Raw genomic sequence first — 16,337 nt, 5'->3', positions numbered from 1 at the left:
CATGGTGCAAGCCACACCATGCAGGAACATGCTGCAGGCGCTGTCACGGTGTCAGTCTACTGTTAAGGCTCTCCTATGGTCCTAACACAGCTGCTGCCGTGGGACAGCCACAGCACCACCTGCCTGAACTGGATTAAACTCAGAATCCAGCAGGCAGGTGCACCACGGGCTGGGCAGCGGCCTGCAAGAACAAAAGTGGCAGTGCAGCAGGAGGACCACCAAACTCATAATAAGTCCCTTAGTCTTTTCTCTGTTGGTAACATCAAGTGTGCTTATTAACTTTTAGTCCCATCTTAGTCACACCACTCCTCAGATCCTCTAAACGTTAATTTACAAACCAGGGTCTCAATTCACAAACTGCATTTTGGATTACATTAAGGACATGATTACGATGTGGTAAGGAATGGCTCCGACCATCTGTCGGAGCCATTCTTACCGCATAGTAATCTCCTGTTTGGAATAATTTCCAACCGACCCATTTTGATGGAGGTGCTCGGAAATTATTCCAAACAGGAGTTCTGAATGGCTTACGACGTCCGCCATTCAGAAGGCCTTCAGTAATCCCTCACCTGGCTCCTTCCAGCCGAGGGATTATGATGGCAGTATACCACTGCCTTTTTGTGCATGCCTTTCCAAAACAGAAAGCCATTGGGAATCTGTCTTAGGGGGCCACAAGCGAGTCCCCCATGGGTGCAAGGCCACGGAATGGTAAGTAGAGCCTCTCCTCTCCATACATCCCCTAGATGTTCAATTCCTATCAGTTTCCACTTTCTAAAGCCAAGAGGTTGTTCTTGAGGATTTTGTAGTTGGCACTGGAAGATATCAAAGGGGAGGAAGCTCTAGACCAAACACATACCACCCCAAATACCTGTTGCATCTATTGAAATCCTAAAAGGACAATACGTAGTCTTTAATGCTATTAGCTTGTGGCTGCAAAACAATGGTATACAGGCTGTCCCAGGAATTTGTCGGTGGTGAAATTCATACTGTGCAAGCATGAGATTATTCTTACTCTGAAACAGTATTGGAAGACATTGAACATAAAACACAAGGTGTCAGGAACTTGGAAACTGAGAGGAAAATTGGTATCTACGCCCTCTTTCACCACTGAAACAACTAAGCACACTATTTGAAATTTTGGATGTTTTTTTATCAGTTGTTTCATAGTTGTTAGAACTCTACTTTACAGAAACCCCCACTATGTTTGTCACCATCCTTTGCATGCATATTCAATGCCCCCTTTTCAAATCTTTCATAAGGCCAACAATTTGAAGCAGTTTGTTCATTATTTGTTAATGATCAGTACACTTGCTCGAACGCATATGCTGGAAATGAGAGCCAGAGAAGGGAGATTGTTTATTATTAATCAAGAAACGTTTAATCTTATCTTCTTTTATATTTGCTATGGTTATGTGAAAATGGGACAGGCTACTTCTTTTGACCACAGGGAACCCTTGAATGATTTCCAGATGCCCATTGATGGGTTCACAATCCTCAAAACCAGGCTATGTTCTGGACAATCTGAAAATGACATGAAATAAATAAATTTGGATGCTTCCAGATGGAGCAGGTTACTATGGTCAAGGTGGAAATAAATCACTGCCTGGATCACGGTGCACGGTGCAAGATGGTCAAAGTTCCTGAGGGCATGCAGTGTAAAGCCACTCATTGAGGCACAATAATCAGCTGGTCATGAAAGAGGATTTGAACAGTGGTCACAGTTAAGAGGGGTCTGGTAAAGGACTTGTGGGCAAAAGTTCAAAGATTTGTATTCCAGAAAATGGACTAACCCAGGAGCGGACTGTCCATAGCAGGCACCATAGGCCTCATTTATGAAAAGTGACGCATCTCTGCGTGAAAACAGCGATGCGTCACTTTTCATTGCGCACTCCTTGCGTCATGATTGGTGCGTCATATTTATAATATGACGCATCATGGCGCAAGGAGTTACAGATACGTCAGTATTTCTGACGTATCTGTAGGCGCAAAAGTGACGCATTGCTGAAGTGTGTCACAAAAGTGACGCAACTCCAGCAATGTGTACTTTCACATGGGCAAGTCCCATGTTGTTAGTGCCTGCGTCAGTCTTACGCCTGCCATGAAGCAGGCGTAAGATTTTGATGGATTAGCGGGCAATAAATGATTTCACTGAGTCACTCCATGACCTTTTGTTGCGTCAAAACGCCCCCCTTGCATACATTATACCTGGCGCAGGTATAATGTGGCGCAGGGGTTTACAAAGTGACGCATCTACCTAGATGCATCACTTTGTAAATATGGCACAACAAGGCGCATTTTGTACGCCACTGGTGCGTCACAAAAAGTGATGCACCAGCGGCGTAAAAGTGACGGACAGCATCATAAATGAGGCCCCATGCGTTTTCCCGGTGGACCAGAAGGGTGGGGGCAATTTATGTTACTGGGGGCAGGGCTTTACAGCAGTGCTGCAATATAGCCCCCTGTAACAAAAGCAGCAGCGGTGTTTTCCACCAGGAAAAGCCCCCAAGCCCACCCCACCTCCCAAGGGACGGTCTGACTTAAGTGCCAGGGCTGGTTTGCATTCTCAGTCCGGCCGTGGACTAACCTATGCCACACCCCTCCCACACCCCAACCTGACACCCTTTCCCCCTCTGAATGTGCACCTTTGTGTTATTGGCATTCAGGTCATGTTTGCTGACATCAATTCTGATGTTCAAAGCACACATACAATTCCATTATCACTGCTAAGACTGTCAACGTATGATTAAACATAAAGGTGCAATATAAACATTGAACAGAGCTCTGACAGCGAAAAAGAGAATAGTATGGTAAGGGCCAAGTTTCGAATGCAGATTGAGGGCCCGCTATATGACAGGATTCCACCTGTAGTCCAGGAATGTGGGAGGCAACCAGTACTGGTAAAACCAAACCAAAGAGCTCAAATGCTTTTTTTAGTTTTAAAGTTAACACTTTAATACAGGGGAAATCTAAGGCAGTGATTCTTTTTTTATGAGCTATACACTTACACATATTCTCTTCAAATTAATAGTTTCATATGAAACTCTCTTTTAACAGCCCTGGGGCGCAATTAACATTCATGCCCCCTTCTTGCACTCCATTGGCACTATGTTATTCTAGAAGGGGCTCTTCTGTAATATGGATCGTCCCTAATTGTCTTTCAACATTCCCAAGAGGATGTGTTTTCATATGGCCGGGATGCCCACCACCCCCTCCCAACACCTATCCCCAAGGATGGGAAGTCGGACACTGGTTGAACTTTTGGAAGGCGGGAGGGAGTCACCCTCCCGGCCGTATTTATTAAAATATGAAACAAAAATTTAAAACATTAAATAAAAGTTTCATCATTATGCATTTATGTACAATTTTACATTTATTACATTCCGATGTAGACGTGTACTTTGGCTAACCTTAACGGATCTCAAATACAAAGGTTTCCTAGCCGAGTCTAACATCCTGCAACTGCATCATACATTCTAAATTCAAATTGTACATCCTAGCATTAAGGGCCAACGGCAAGGTCTTAACCGGTGTCAGATCCCTACTACCAGACTCTACCCTCATCGCCAACTGTAACTTCCCTTGTCGTGGTGGGGTCCCTCTTTCTACTCGACGCCATCTTAAAGGTCGTCCGAGTTCCCGTGTGAGGTATCTGTAGGAAGGACAGCGTGGACTCCCCCCCATCCCCACATTCTCTATCTGCCGTCGCGGATATCCGGCCCCCGGGAAATTAGTAGGAGGGGCATCTAACCACCTCCCCCCCTTGGGAGGGGCCTCTGGCCGCCTCCCCTTAGGCGACCCATCCTTAGTGGGTGCCGCCTCCCCGTGGGAGGGGCCAATGGCCGCCTCCCCTCGGGCGCTCCCATCCATTCTGGGTGGCGCCCCCTTCTAGGGACCTTGAAATTACTGCTCACCGATCATGACCTTACCGCCACAGACCGGATAGTTGACCGACTATCCGGTCCCCCCAAATCCTCCTAAAGGTCATGCTTCCTCAAACCCCTTAGCCATGCTACGAAGTCTCCTATGAGTTAGTCATTCCCCTCCTTGGACAGGTGAACCCCATCGCTCAGATACATTTGATCACCCCGAATACAGCCATGAGGAATGCTATGCAGCTGGGCAGAGCGGAACAACTTACCAACCTTATTATTGACTCGTTTCACTGAATGGTTCAGTGCTGACACCGAGAGGCCCCCCTGCCATACCTTCCTTGGAATCATGTGGGACCAGGCAATCGTGCACCCCGGGACTCTTTTAGCCAACCAGCTAACAGCCGACAAAATGTGTTCCAATAACACCCGTCTCCCCAGTGTCACCAAGTCGTTGCCCCCCAGGTGTACTATGACTACAGATGGCGGTGACCTATGCCGCCCTAATAAACACTCAAAAAATGACTCGAATTGGTCAAAACAGAGCCCGCCCTTCCCATGGAAGGCCACTCTGCCCCCGTATTCCCCAAGTGCGTGAATCGCGTCACCTGTCCTGAATACGTCCCCCGCACGCCTCACGTATGAGTGGCCCACGACCCATACCATCCTCTCTCCAGTCGGTGGTCCTTGACCGCTGGCCTCGCCATGGTGGGTCGACTTCAAATTCCGCCCCGCGTGACAGGCTCGCGAAACTGCAAGAAAACAAAAGACAAGAAGCGTAAGTGCATGTCAATTGATCTCTACAACATGTGCAATCGCACATACCTTTTGAAGCAATTCGAGGACCAACGGCCCAACTGTTTCACTTCCTCCGCACTCTGACCCCTGGCTGTAGCCTCAGTAGCAGCCCCTATCCGAAAGGAGTGGGTCCCAAAATCGCACGGGTCCATGCCCGCGGCAGCGATTGATAGTGCCAGCACCCTCTGAAACTGAAATCTCGTCAGTGGGGTGCCATCCCTGTGCCGAAGCAAACTCCCCCCCCATGCAGCTGACCGTAGCGCCAAATAGTCTTCTACGCACTTCAACATGCAGATGGGGGACCCTCGTGCGCGCTGCACGATCACACTATTTCCCATAGCTCCCTGGTCAGTCTTGGACCTGGCTATCGAGATCACCATTGAATCACCCCTTATTTGGACGTGATCCCTGCACAAGCCTCCCTCCAGATCTTTCTTGTTCCTTGCGACCAGTTCGCTCACCCGCATAGCCCCATGGAATGCCACTGCAAAAGCTGCCCGGAACAAGACCCCTTCAAAATGGGAGGAACACGTCTCATCCAGCTTTGCTAAAAGCAGAGACAGCCTGTCTAAGCCAATCGGGCGCCTTGTGTCTTGCTTGCGACCCTCAAGGCGCTGCCAGCCGCGAAGGGCTCTCTTAACCAAACACGAACCCGTCGGGTTTTTTATGCCATGCACCTGAGCCATGAATGAAATGGCTGCCCTATGCCTATAGGCCGTTGCCGCTGATCGGCCCTCCCTGTGCAGCGCTGCCAGGAACCTCAGGAAGGATTCCTCCTGACCCCAGTTCTGACTCCCTGTGGGACCCAAAAACGTGCAATAGGAACGAAACGCTCCTTCGTATGCCTTCCTTGTCCTGGGGGCTAAGCTTGCTGCCACGAGGTCCTGTAATCCTGGGCACCGATGAGCCATAGTGCTTCGGGGAATGGGGCTGCCTCTAGGTCCGCTGTGGGTAGATAACCCCTGAATGCCTGCATATGTGAACGAGAGAGTGCGTCAGCCGCATGATTCAGTACACCTGGCACATGTTTCGCCCTGAACTGTACATTCAATCTCATGCAAAGTAGTACAATTTCTTTCAACACTCTCAAGATCCATCTGCAGCGTGCTGCCTGTTGGTTAATACAGTCGACAACAGTCATATTATCAGACCAAAACACCACTGAGCGGTCCCTGAAGTCGCCAGGCCATGCCATCAGAGCGACCCAAATGGGGAATAACTCCAAGAACCCAATGTTACCTGTGAGACCGTTGGAGTGCCACCACGCCGGCCATGTTTGCGCCGACCATCGGTTACCTAAGATGGCGCCAAATCCCTTGCTCCCCGCTGCGTCAGTCCATAGACCTAGTTCATCTGAAGACACTGGCGGAGAGTTCCACATGACTCGACCGTTGAAGTCCGCCAGGAATGCCAACCAAATGCGCATGTCCTGGCGAACCTCAGCCGACAGTCTCGTACGGTGGTGACCCTCCTTGAGACCAACCATAGCTTGTGCGATAGAGCGCGAGAAGGGGCGGGCCATAGGCATCACCCTCGAAGCAAAATTAAGCTGACCCACTATTTGCTGTAGCTGGTGCAGGGTCACTTTCTCCTTGCCAAGGCATACCGTCAAGTAAGCCCTAAACTTGGTCACCTTTGCCATCGGTAAACGGAAGCACCCCTCCACAGAATCGAGCTCAATTCCCAGAAACTCCAGTGAAGTAGATGGCCCCACCGTCTTACCTGGTGCCAACGGGACTCCAAACTCTCTCATGAGGATGCAGAAGTCGTACAGCGCCTGCGCACAGTTGGTACTGCCGGCTGTCCCCAAGAACAGGAAGTCATCCAGATAATGCATAACATGCCTATGCCCTGTTGCCTTGGTGAATGCCCATTCTAAAAAACAGCTAAACATTTCAAAATAAGCACAAGAAATGGAGCAACCCATAGGCATGCATTTATCCATGTAATAACTTCCCTGAAATGCAAAACCTAGCAAGCGCTGATCCTGTGGATGCACCGGAAGCAACCGGAACGCCGATTCGATATCTGTTTTCGCCATCAGCGCCCCGGGGCCTAGGTGGTTTAACATGGTCACGGCATCGTCAAACGATGCATACCTTACTGTACAAACTTCCGGGTCAATGGCATCATTCACCGAGAAACCCCTCGGAGCAGAGAGGTTATGTATGAGTCTAAACTCCCCTGGGTCCTTTTTCGGGACAACCCCCAACGGGGAACAGATGAACTCCGCCACCGGCGGGTGATGAAAAGGCCCTGCTACACGCCCCAAACTGACTTCTTTTGCTATTTTCGTCTCTGCCACCCCTGGGTTGTGCAGTACCGATAACTGGTTTCTACAAAAAGGAGTCCCCCGAAAATCCCCCGCCGGGATGTGGAAGCCATGTAAGAATCCCTTCCTCAACACCCCGGCGGAGACATAATCAGGGTATTTGCTTAACCCAGTTACTCCACACCACTGGAATCAAGCTAGCCGGGCTGAAGAGAGGTGTTACCACGAAACCGGGCCGGGCCTCGGATGCTTGTTTCCGTTCTGGGAAAGACATGGCTTTTGTAGTTCGGACTGGAATGTTCCCATGGGGCACAGGGTCAGCGCTGATTTGCATATCGCCATTGTCTAACCCAGGGTTGTGTGGAGTGGAAAAACAATGGATTTGGGCCCAGATCTTTGGACTGGGGTGAATGTGTGACATTGATCCACATTCTGTCCATCATTGTTGTGTTTGCAGTTACCGCTCTAAGTGTACTGGGGATGCTCAGACGTGAGTCCCAGTTACTCCACACCACTGGAATAAAGCTAGCCGGGCTGAAGAGAGGTGTTACCTCGAAACCGGGCCGGTCCTCGGATGCTTGTTTCCGTTCTGGGAAAGACATGGCTTTTGTAGTTCGGACTGGACTGTTCCCATGGGGCACAGGGTCAGCGCTGATTTGCATATCGCCATTGTCTAACCCAGGGTGGTGTGGAGTGGAAAAACGATGGATTTGGGCCCAGATCTTTGGACTGGGGTGAATGTGTGACATTGATCCACATTCTGTCCATCATTGTTGTGTTTGCAGTTACCGCTCTAAGTGTACTGGGGATGCTCAGACGTGAGTCCCAGTTACTCCACACCACTGGAATCAAGCGAGCCGGGCTGAAGAGAGGTGTTACCTCGAAACCGGGCCGGTCCTCGGATGCTTGTTTCCGTTCTGGGAAAGACATGGCTTTTGTAGTTCGGACTGGACTGTTCCCATGGGGCACAGGGTCAGCGCTGATTTGCATATCGCCATTGTCTAACCCAGGGTGGTGTGGAGTGGAAAAACGATGGATTTGGGCCCAGATCTTTGGACTGGGGTGAATGTGTGACATTGATCCACATTCTGTCCATCATTGTTGTGTTTGCAGTTACCGCTCTAAGTGTACTGGGGATGCTCAGACGTGAGTCCCAGTTACTCCACACCGCTGGAATCAAGCTAGCCGGGCTGAAGAGAGGTGTTACCTCGAAACCGGGCCGGTCCTCGGATGCTTGTTTCCGTTCTGGGAAAGACATGGCTTTTGTAGTTCGGACTGGACTGTTCCCATGGGGCACAGGGTCAGCGCTGATTTGCATATCGCCATTGTCTAACCCAGGGTGGTGTGGAGTGGAAAAACGATGGATTTGGGCCCAGATCTTTGGACTGGGGTGAATGTGTGACATTGATCCACATTCTGTCCATCATTGTTGTGTTTTCAGTTACCGCTCTAAGTGTACTGGGGATGCTCAGACGTGAGTCCCAGTTACTCCACACCACTGGAATCAAGCTAGCCGGGCTGAAGAGAGGTGTTACCTCGAAACCGGGCCGGTCCTCGGATGCTTGTTTCCGTTCTGGGAAAGACATGGCATTTGTAGTTCTGACTGGACTGTTCCCATGGGGCACAGGGTCAGCGCTGATTTGCATATCGCCATTGTCTAACCCAGGGTGGTGTGGAGTGGAAAAACGATGGATTTGGGCCCAGATCTTTGGACTGGGGTGAATGTGTGACATTGATCCACATTCTGTCCATCATTGTTGTGTGTGCAGTAACCAAGGAGACATAACCATGAGATCAACGGGTGTAGGCAATCGGTTACAACGGTCCACCTTACTCCTGCTTAGACCCTCCTTTTCCTCCCGTCCCGCTATTCTTAGATCTACATGAACTTTCCGGGTGTGAGGAATTCCCACAGCCGGCACACACATGCTTAAACCTACATGTTCCCTGCGGTCTGTTACAGTTGCCTCGATTGAAGCCCCAACAGACCCCCCTTTTTCCGCCATTCCCGCCGGTCTTCGGCTGGTAATCCCCACCGGTGCCCGCTCGAAAGGGCACCGTGGGCTTTTGGCGAACAACTCCTGACCCGCTCCCGCCTGGCGAGGACGTACCTGCCGCCCTGCAGGAGCTGCTTGTGCCATGACACTGAGTCCAGACAATCCCAAGTCAACGTGGCATCATATTCCTTAGCTTTACGGAATTTCATGTCATAACCTTTCCATTCCTCCCCATCATACATTGAATAAAAATCCATAATGCGATTCTGATAGCAAGTCAACTCAGTCATTACCTCGGGTTTACATTCCCCCATAACTGCAGTAAATATAGAGAAGGCCTTAACCCAGTTTGTAACTGTCTCATCCACCCTAAACTCCGCCATCTTGGCCCGCCAGACGCTAGGGTGCCACAAATCCTTCTGCGTTTTCGCATACTGCATCTCGCGATGGTCAGTTAATAAAGAAAACATGTTGACATACTTGTCCCCCCATATCAACTCTTTTGTGGCCATGGGAATGTGCTGTGCAACCTTTTCCCGCCTCGAGGGTATTGAGCCCTCCCCTGCCATTGGCAATGCGAGCTTACCCGGGTCGGCCATTGCTCCCGCGGTCTTCTCCTGACCAACTGCTGGTCCTACCGGCGCCACCTGTGGGGAAACAAGAGGAACACTCGCGTTTGCAACATCTCTCGACTGCCACAACTGCTTGATTAATATTCTAGCCTCTTCGGCCGTATCTCCCGGGGCCACTGTGCCCCCCGCTTTTTTCCTCAGCCATGCTGCCAACTGGGTGGCCAATTCCGGAGGCATTTTATCATCCTCGGCAGGAGTTATCACCACCGGAATCGGCTGGCCTAAATCAGGGTTTCGTGCCGGGTTGTCTGCTGGCACGAGGGGGGTGACTGGGGGTACCTCTGGAACCGGGACTTCCCCCGAAACCGCCCTCTGCTTAACCCGTTTCCCTCTACCCCCGGGGACGACTCCGGGCAAGGCCGGGCCTATTACCTTTTTCGGATGGCCCGGGTCGCTCAGTGCGGCCAATTGTTTCTTTACCTCCGCCAAACCTCTACCGATCGATTGGACTTGTCCGAGTTTTCGGTCCATGCAAGCCATCCGGTTCGACAATAGACGTAACACCTTATCTGTCTCGGAACCCTTTCCTGCTTTCTTGCCGGCCATGGTTTCGAGTATTCCGCCTTTGGTCGATCTACGAGGTCCTGAATCTACAAACTCCGGCTAACTGAAAGAGAAAAGACAAGATTACAAGTTCTCAAAAATGGCTGCTTGTTCCGTCGAGGGCTCACGAGCAACGAGTGGGTGCAGCCTTCCGAGCCGAGGAACAAGAGGTCGCTTCTTCGGATTCCCGCTCTATTTATTCTTCTGCGGGAGGGCGTGTACTCTCCTCCTGTACGCCTCCGGGGCGTGGTCTTCTGTGGAGGTGTCTAGGACAACCCCTCCTGGGCGGAAGAAGGCACGCCCCGGCTACGCCACTTCGGGCATACCAGCCGGGCCACGCCCCCAGCCCAAAAATGGTTTCCCGGGGGGTTCGGGGCACCCAACCATATTTTCGGGGGGACCGAGTGGTCGCCCCTTTTCCATTTGCAATGAGGCATGACCCTTTTGAAATGAGGGAATCTCCAGCACCCTATTACAGACATGGGCACCAAAGGCAAAGAGGTTGTCATGAGGCACACTGACTGCGTGCTCCATGGAGATCCCACACAATCAGCGTGACCACAGTGGGTGCACCTTGTGATGGGCGCTTGAGCTCCCAAAGACCCCACAGGTACTCACTTGAAGACGGGTGAAATCTCTCACTGCACCTACTGGAATGGTATGACCCCTATTGAAACAGAGGCTGGGTCACCAACTCCAGTGAAAAGTGGACCTGCAACATCAAACAGCCAATCTGCTTTGCACTGTTTCACTCTCACCAGTGCAGGCATGGGTTTGCACTTGCTTTGGGAATAGCACATTTGCTGTCATATGACATGCTGTTGATTTCTGAGCCTGGTGCTCACACTTATGGGTACATCATGGCAGAGAGTGGAACAGAGTGCAATATCTGTAATGCAGTCCCTATTTTTTATTAATTGCATTTGTAGACCTGTTAACACAGAAAGAGCAATCGGTGTGGGTAGCCTCAGGCTTCATGCTTTAGTTCCCCATTAACCCCTTCGGTGCACATGACGGCCCCCGGCAATCAATCGTCACAGTGGGCATGTGCGGAGGACGGCCGGGGTCCATCCGAATCCCGCCCACTATGTAAATCGTCCGCACAGGGCAAAAATGTGCGCAGCGCCGAAATTAATGGTTGGCAAACTGTTGAAGTGGCAACTTCTGTAGAAAATTATTCATATCAATTGTTAAGTTGAGGTTATAGATGTGTGTACAGGTACAAATATGTGTGTCCCGGTCCATTTAAATGTGTTTGCTTTTTCATATTTGTTATTCATATGTCTGTTGATGATCATAAAAGGTAAGCCTCCAGCACTTTTGTCCTCTGCTGTGTCAATGACTAAGCTACAATAGAGAACCAGTAGTAATGAATAACCAGGAAAATCCATCTTTGCACAAGAATTGAACAAGTCCTTTCAACAAAGTTTTCTTTGCTTCTCAGATTAGCATCGGGGAGTAATTCCTAGGATTTTCGTGTACTGGCCAGAAGTGAATATTCAAAGCCAGAATGCATTAACTTGACATAAATAATGATCCTTTTGCTCAGTTAGCTGCACGGAGGTCTGTGCTTCTCATGAGCTTCATAAACCCTTTTTCAGGAGGATTGAAAGTAGGGCTGGGAGAAATGTTATTTATGCTAGAGTAATTGGAGCATTATCAGTAATTATCCATTAGTATCATGATGCAAAATTACCAAAATTACGTGATCACCCCAGTTTGAGTGATAAACAGTAATTTAGGGCACAAATCCAACAGCAGGAGCACAGAAACGAGGAACAGCCATTACAACGCGGGTTTTACCACGCGTTGCTTTTACATCACATGCGTTACAACGGTAAACAGTCAAAATATCGACTATAAAATATCGAATGGACATAATATCGAGTTTAAAATATAGAATGGACAAAATATCGAATGGACAGAATATAGACATCAAAAATATTGTTTTTAAGGTAAGTAATGTAATATCGAAAGTTAAAAATATAGAAAGTTAAAATATCGAAGTATATAATATAGGTTATTAAAATTATCGAATTTTTAATAATATCGAATTTTTAATAGTGTTTTTTATGTTATTACATGTGTGAAAAGTGTGTATTTATGTTATAAAATATTTTAATTAATGAATTGTGTTTTTTTAAATTTTGCGTAATTTAATTCTGTAGCGGGTTGTGGGTTTATAGGGGAATAGGGTGGGAAGTAATTTAATTATAATTAATTAAATATGTAAATGTATTTATTGGTATTCATTTTTAATTAATTGTTAAATAATTTATATTTGGTAATTAATAACATTTTAATTGGCAATTAATTTTAATTAATTGATTAATTGCTAATTATGTTAATTTTACTAATTTATTTTCTGTAGCGGGTTGTGGGTGTATAGGGGAATAGGGTGGGAAGTAATTTAATTATAATTAATAAAATATGTAAATTTATTTATTGGTATTCGTTTTTAATTAATTGTCAATTAATTTATATTTGGTCATTAATTTAATTTTATTAGGCAATTAATTTTAATTAATTGATTAATTGCTAATTATGTTAATTTTACTAATTTATTTTCTGTAGCGGGTTGTGGGTTTATAGGGGAATTGGGTGGGAAGTAATTTATTTATAATTAATTAAATATGTAAAATTATTTATTGGTATTTATTTAGAATTAATTGTTAATTAATTTTTTATGGGTAATTAATAAAATTTGAATTGCCAATTAATTTTATTCATTTGATTAATTGCTAATTATGGTAATTTTACTAATTTATTTTCTGTAGCGGGTTGTGGGTTTATAGGGGAATAGGTTGGTAAGTAATTTATTTATAAAATAATTAAATAAATCAATTTATTTAATTGTATTTAATTAGAATTAATTGTTAATTCATTTTTAAATGTTAAATTATTAATTCTTAATTTGTAAATAATTTGTATGGATAGGTAATTAATTGTAATAATTAATTTTTATTTGTAATTTAAATTGATTAATTATTATATTATATTAAATTGGTAATTACTTTTAATTATTTTTTTATAGATATTAATTTATATTTTCTTAAATAATATATGAAGTATTTACATTCTCTACTGTTGCACTCTCTGCAGTGGGAATAGTAATTTTTACCTCCACGCTATCCAACGCTTTCCCTACTGTTGCACTCACTGGAGTGGGAATAGTAATTTTTACCCCTACGCTATCCAACGCTTTCCTCACTGTTGCACCCACTGGAGTGGGAATAGTAATTTTTACCTCTACGCTATCCAACGCTTTCCCTACTGTTGCACTCACTGGAGTGGGAATAGTAATTTTTACCCCCTACGCTATCCAACGCTTTCCCTACTGTTGCTCTCTTTGGAGTGGGAATAGTAATTTTAACCCCTACGCTATCCAACGCTTTCCCTACTGTTGCACTATTTGGAGTGGGAATAGTAATTTTTACCCCTACGCTATCCAACGCTTTCCCTACTGTTGCACTCTTTGGAGTTGGAATAGTAATTTTTACCCCTACGCTATCCAACGATTTCCCTACTGTTGCACCCACTGGAGTGGGAATAGTAATTTTTACCCCTACGCTATCCAACGCTTTCCCTACTGTTGCACCCACTGGAGTGGGAATAGTAATTTTAACCCCTACGCTATCCAACGCTTTCCCTACTGTTGCACTATTTGGAGTGGCAATAGTAATTTTAACCCCTACGCTATCCAACGCTTTCCCTACTGTTGCACTATTTGGAGTAGGAATAGTAATTTTTACCCCTACGGTATCCAACGCTTTCCCTACTGTTGCACTCTTTGGAGTTGGAATAGTAATTTTTACCCCTACGCTATCCAACGCTTTCCCTACTGTTGCACCCACTGGAGTGGGAATAGTAATTTTTACCCCTACGCTATCCAACGCTTTCGCTACTGTTGCACCCACTGGAGTGGGAATAGTAATTTTAACCCCTACGCTCTCCAACGCTTTCCCTACTGTTGCACTATTCGGAGTGGGAATAGTAATTTTCCCCCTACGCTATCCAGCGCTTTCCCTACTGTTGCACTCTTTGGAGTTGGAATAGTAATTTTTACCTCTACGCTATCCAACGCTTTCCCTACTGTTGCACTCACTGGAGTGAGAATTGTAATTTTTACCCCTACGCTATCCAACGCTTTCCCCACTGTTGCACCCACTGGAGTGGGAATAGTTATTTTTACCTCTACGCTATCCAACGCTTTCCCTACTGTTGCACTCACTGGAGTGGGAATAGAAATATTTACCCCTATGCTATCCAACGCTTTCCCTACTGTTGCACCCACTGGAGTGGGAATAGTAATTTTTACCCCTACGCTATCCAACGCTTTCCCTACTGTTGCACTCTTTGGAGTGGGAATAGCAATTTTAACCCCAACGCTATCCAACGCTTTCCCTACTGTTGCACTATTTGGAGTGGGAATAGTAATTTTTACCCCTACGCTATCCAACGCTTTCCCTACTGTTGCACTCTTTGGAGTTGGAATAGTAATTTTTACCCCTACGCTATCCAACGCTTTCCCTACTGTTGCACCCACTCGAGTGGGAATAGTAATTTTTACACTTCCGCTATCGTACGGTAATAATATTGGATATTATTTAATTATATTATGTTACTATATATATATGTTTTAACAAATATGATTGTAAAAAAATGTTTTTATAACTTTCATTAATTATTTAATTATTATAAGTTAATTTAAGTATTTTTAAGTATATTTTAGTAATTAATTTTTAATATTAATTTAATTTAACACTGTTTTTAATAAAGTCGATATTTTTATAAACTATATTTTTGTAAACGATATTTTGTACTCGATATTTTTGTACTTACCTGTTTGTAGATACAAACTCGATATTATGTCCCTCGATATTATGTCAGTGATCCGTTACAACGCATGTTATGTTAAAACGCTTGGCAAAACAACTCATACCATTACATCGCATGTGCTATTACAACACATGCGATGTAATGGCGGCGGCGGGGCGGCTATACAAGTCGTTATGAGGAAACAGGCTGTTTCCTCACAACAACGTGAACCAAGCAGGAAGGAGGAAGCAGGATCCGACGGTGATGCTGGAGAGGAGAGAGGTAAGGGGGTTTGCGCATGGGGTGGAGTTAGTTTTGTAATGTTAGGGAACTGTAAAAGTAGTGTGGTAATGTTTGTGTTGTGTGTGTTTTTAAAAAAACGTTTTAGTGCGTGTTGTAGTGTTGTCGTATTTGTTTAGTGTAGTGTATTAGGGTTTAGGGTAGTGTAGTAGTGTTTATGTAGTGTAGTGATTTAGGTTTTAGGGTAGTAGAGTGTTGTCGTGTTTGTTTAGTGTAGTGTATTAGGGTTTAGGGCAGTGTAGTAGTGTTTATGTTGTGTAGTGATTTAGGTTTTAGGGTAGTGTAGTGTTGTAGTGTTTGTTTAGTGTAGTGTATTAGGGTTTAGGGTAGTGTAGTAGTGTTTATGCAGTGTAGTGATTTAGGTTTTAGGGTAGTGTAGTGTTTGTTTAGTGTAGTGCATTAGGGTTTAGGATAGTGTAATAGTGTTTAGGTAGTGTAGTGATTTAGGTTTTAGGGTAGTGTAGTAGTGTCTGTGTAGTTATTTAGGTTTTAGGGTAGAGTAGGTGTGTTTGTGTAGTGTAGTGTTTTAGGGTTTAGGGTAGTGTAGTGTTTTAGGGTATAGGGTAGTGTTGTGTTTTAGGGTATAGGGTAGTGTAGTGTAGTAGTGTTTATGTAGTGTAGTTATTTAGGCTTTAGGGTAGTGTAGTAGTGTTTGTGTAGTGATTTAGGTTTAGGGTAGGTGTAGGGGTAGGGGTAGGGGTAGTGTTGTAGTGTGGTAGTGTTTTTTGGGTTGGGGTAGTGTAGGGGTGGGAGTAGTTTGTTGTGTAGGTGTAGGGTTAGGGGTAGTGTTGTAGTGTGGTTCTGTTTTTGGGTTAGGGGTAGTGTAGGGGTGGGAGTAGTGTGTTGTATAGGTGTAGGGGTAGGGATTTTACTTACCTTGCAAACGTTTACTGCAAGTATGGCTTTACCACACATGCCTTTGCGTTGTAATGGCATTCATGGTAAAGGCATACTCGTTGTAAGAGTATGCGATGTAATGGTATGCGATGTCATTGACATTGTATAGTAATACCCGCGTTGTAATGGCACGGGTGGTATTAGTATGTGATGTGTTGACATACATCCACACAAACAATGAACTAAAAGAGAGGGAACAACTGCTGGTCCA

This window comes from Lissotriton helveticus, chromosome 4_1, assembly GCF_964261635.1.
Source record: "Lissotriton helveticus chromosome 4_1, aLisHel1.1, whole genome shotgun sequence".
In the NCBI taxonomy this organism is placed as follows: domain Eukaryota; kingdom Metazoa; phylum Chordata; class Amphibia; order Caudata; family Salamandridae; genus Lissotriton; species Lissotriton helveticus.
The sequence above is the reverse complement of the archived record's forward strand: the minus strand, read 5'-3'. Positions refer to the sequence as shown.